At 48.3% G+C, this 4,213-nt stretch overlaps 1 protein-coding gene across 9 annotated transcripts in view; it reads right to left on the reverse strand.

The window, feature by feature from the left end:
* ABAT (4-aminobutyrate aminotransferase) overlaps window positions 1–4,213 on the reverse strand; it is a 110,352-nt gene that overhangs the window by 29,639 nt on the left and 76,500 nt on the right. The gene's annotated exons all lie outside the window — the stretch shown is intronic.

The following is a 4,213-nucleotide window of genomic DNA, read 5'->3' on the forward strand; positions in this document are numbered from 1 at the left end:
AAAATATTAAAAAGGAGATAAACGTAAGAAAATTTCAAGCCCGGGGCTGACTGGGGAGTGTGGTTCAACAGTCCCGAGTACCGAATTGCAGAGAAGATCCTCACCTTCCTTCCCAGCACCCACTGGCTGAGTCAAATCTCGACGAATGTTTGCTCAGGGACTGAGTGAGTAGTGATGCCACCTGCAATCTGTGACCCGCAGGCCTCGTCCTGCCTTCATACATCTGCTTATTCCCAGAGTCCCACGGCATTTACCGTCCAGACTGGGCTTGACACTGCACGACAAGGCTTAGCACACTCGGATTCAGCAATTGCTCTTCTATGAATTTATCCTACAGTGTGTATAAAGATCTATGAGCATGGATCTTACTGTGACACTCATATCTCAAGACTTGAAAGCAACCTACCATCCATCAATAGTGGGTCAGGGAAATAAGCCTTCTAATGTAACGAATCAGCTGTAGAAAAGGGTGAGAGAGATTTATTTGTGCTGAGTTAGAATAATCTCTGAGATCTGCTAAGTGAAGAAGGAGAGACACAGGATATGTGGGTGCTTACACACTCACTGAATCTCTCTCTAGAAGAAGCTGATAATAATGGTTGCTTCTGGGAGAGGAACTGAGATGGGGCTCAGGCTTGGGAAAGACACGGTTCCCCACTCTATTAAAAATTAAAATAACGAGACAATAGGTGCAGCACACCACCACGGCACACGTATACCTATGTAACAAACCTGCAGGTTCTACACATGTATCCCATTTTTTAAAAAAGAAGAAATAAAAAAAGAAAAAAAATTAAAATTAAAATATTTGAAGTTAATTAATAAGGATTACTCTGTAGTTATGTTAGACTCAAGCGAGATTGTTGTAATCTTCCAGGGCTTTTTGAAAGACATTCTTAACCATTCTATTGCATGTTGGCCTCCCCTAACAAGTCAAGCTCCCCTCCCTTCCCCACCCCCTCTTCTTTTCAGCAGTCTTGCCTTATTGCCCAGGCTGGAGTGCAGTGGCACAATCTTGGCTCATTGTGACCTCTGCCTCCCAGGTTCAAGCGATTCTCGTGCCTCAGCCTCCGGAGTAGCTGGGTTTACAGGTGTGTGCCACCATGCCTGGCTAATTTTTTTGTATTTTTAGTAGATACGGGGTTTCACCATGTTGGCCAGGTTGGTCTTGAACTCCTGTCCTCAAGTGATCCACCCACCTCGGCCTTCCAAAGTGCTAGGATTACAGGTGTGAGCCACCGCACCCGGCCTGAAGTCAAGCCACTTTCTATCTCCTGATAATTAATGCACCTGCCCTGCAGATCATCTCCCAGTCAGTCCTGGGAGACAATTACACATAAGGTTGGAGAACAAGAGGGCAGCAGTGTCTCTCTCTGCGAAAAGAACTCAGCAGCTGACCTCATGTGTTTGACTTGAGTTTCCAAAAATCACAGCTCTCACCCTGATGAATGCATCCTCACTTTCATGTGTCTGGAAGCCATAGGGGGACCAAGATGGTCAACTGGAGTTTGTGCAAAACGAGCTTGCTGATGTCATGGCCTGAATTTCCACCATAAGGTTCATACTAACTCCTGCTGAATTTGAACATCACCAGCTAATCTCAGAATTCACCCCTTGAAGCTTTTCTTTTTTTTACTGTTTGTTTGTTTGTTTGTTTGAGACACGGTCTCACTCTGTTGCCCAGGCTGGAGTGCAGTGGTGTAATCACGGCTCACTGCGGCCTCAACCTCCCCAGCTTAAGTAATCCTCCCACTTCAGCCTCCTGAATAGCTGGGATTACAGGTGTGTACCACCATGCCCGGCTACTTTTTGTTTTTTATTTTTGTAGACAGGGTTTCACCATGCTGGCCAGGCTGGTCTCAAACTCCTGAGCTCAAGCTATCTTCCTGTCTTAGCCTCCCAAAATGTTGGGATTACAGGTATGAACCACTGTGCCCGGCCAAATACATTTACTTTGAAAGGAGACTTTGTATCAGTGTGGCCAGAGGTTGAATGCCATGGGCACAATCTTTCTGTTGCCTGCCCAAGCCTCTGAGCCTGGGCCACGCGCTCCTCCACAGTAACAGATCAGCCAGTGGAGACAGGTATTAAAGACCTGGCATCACCCAGGGCAGACTTTCTCCTAATAGAATAGAAAAGTGAAAGTGATTTGAAATGCCTTGGGGTTCCACGCTGCCTGGTCGAGAAGATAGATGGGAGAGTCACAAAGGGGGACAAAGGTGGGGAGGACTATTAACATTCATCCCTGGCACTCCCCCATCCTACTCCAACACATGCTGGGCCCAAGACTGAAAAGTGCGCCTTACTCAAAAAAAGAACACTCTGGGTTTCTCCAACTGTTTCCGGGCCAAAGGTCTTTAAGCCCTGGCTCCTTATCAACACTGCCTGTGTGTTCATGACCTTTTTTTGCCTCTGGAGAGATAAGCCCCTTCCAGGTAAACCTCATTTAGCCTCAGATGCGGTGTGCCTTACTGGCTTCTGAAGAAGAGATGAGAGCAGAGCTGGTCCCTCTGATCGGGGAAATCCTGCCTTGGGCTTTTGATGCTGTGGGACCCCCACATTTCAGGGCAGGGCAGGGGCAGCTGTCTGCAAGGCAGCTACCATAGAAATAAGCTTGGGAGGCACAGAGTCATTTGTTCACACACTGGCTTTGCCTTGGATTCCCTGTGTATGCCGGGAAAACCCTGTAAGCTCCTGAAACTTGGGCCCATCAGTCAACTGGAGGTGATGTTAAAAGACCCTACTCTAAGGCAGTTGTAGCCATTTAATGAGATAACATATAAGGCACTTGGCAACATGCCAGATGCATAGTAAATTCTCTATAAATATCAACTTAAAAAAATCTTTTCGAAGACTACAGATATGGGAGGACAGGTGGCCAGAGAGAGAACTTTTAGAACTTCTAGAATGTTTCCGTTTTTGTTTTTTACTGAGACAGGGTCTTGCACTGTTGCCCAGGCTGAAGTGCAGTGGTGTGATCATAGCCCACTGCAGCCTCAAACTCCTGGGCTCCAGCGATCCTCCTGACTGAGCCTCCAGAGTAGCTGGGACTACAGGCATGCACCTGTAGGCATGCCTAGCTAATTTAAAAAAATTTTTTGTAGAGATTGGGGTTGGGTCTCACTATAATGCCCAGATTGGTCTTAAACTCCCGGCCTCAAGCAATTCCTCTTCCTTTGGCCTCCCAAAGCGCTGGGATTACCAGCATGCGCCACCGTGCCTGACCAAACTTCTAACTTTTTTTAACAAACGCTGCTAATCTGATTCCCTGACCTTCATGCACACAGTTGCTAGCTGGGCATTCAGACTGAGGGACTCCTGGGGGGTGGGTCACAATCCCACAGCTAATATATAGTGGAGCCAGGATTTGAACCCAGGACAAGTCAAGAGCCCATCCCTTCCACTCCCACACAAAGGGGAGATGGGGTTTTGTAAATCTTTGTCTCCAAAATGCCTTCCATGGCTGAGGCATTCCTGAATGATGGACTTCCCCAAAAGAATGAGTCCACTTATTGTCTAATAGCATCTTAGTGGGAAATAAATAGGTGTGAGGAAACGAGCGGGGGAAGAAGAAGCGGTGTGGACAGCCAAGGCTGGGTCTCAAGGAAAGGCTCCAGGCTGCTGAGCAGGGTCCAGAGGGAATGCTGATTGGGGGCTGGGAGGTGACCCTGGGAGGCAGAGGCTGTGGGCGTCCCACCAAGGTCACTTTTACTGGGCAGGTCGCTGTTTCCCAGCTGCTCTGTGTATTGGTTGATAATAACTCCAGCTGCCTCCTTGCCTGGAAAACGGCCCTTGGCAAATGGAAGCCGCTTTGCCCAGGAGATTATACAAGTTCTCCCCTCTGGCAGCTGATGGGTGATGACTGGCTGGTGAAGGGGCATAAAAAGCCAGACCCTTTCCTTCATTCTGAGACCAACTGTGGGGTGTGGTGCATGCTCCAGAGCCCCAAGTGGGGTCAGGCTGTGGATAGTTCCAGCTGAGACCTTCCTTCTTAGCTTCTTCCCCCTGCCCTAGGCTCTTTCCTTTCCTCCCCTTTCTCCTGAGAGCTCTCCCTCAATCAACAACCTGCCCAAGAATCCCTACCTCTGGCTGGTTTCAGTGGCTCACACCTGTAATCCTAGCACTTTGGGAGGCCGAGGCGGAAGGATCACTTGAGTCCAGGAGTTTGAGACCAGCCTGGACAGCATAGTGAGACCCTGTCTCTAAAAAAAAA

This window comes from Mandrillus leucophaeus, unplaced genomic scaffold, assembly GCF_000951045.1.
Source record: "Mandrillus leucophaeus isolate KB7577 unplaced genomic scaffold, Mleu.le_1.0 Scaffold263, whole genome shotgun sequence".
In the NCBI taxonomy this organism is placed as follows: domain Eukaryota; kingdom Metazoa; phylum Chordata; class Mammalia; order Primates; family Cercopithecidae; genus Mandrillus; species Mandrillus leucophaeus.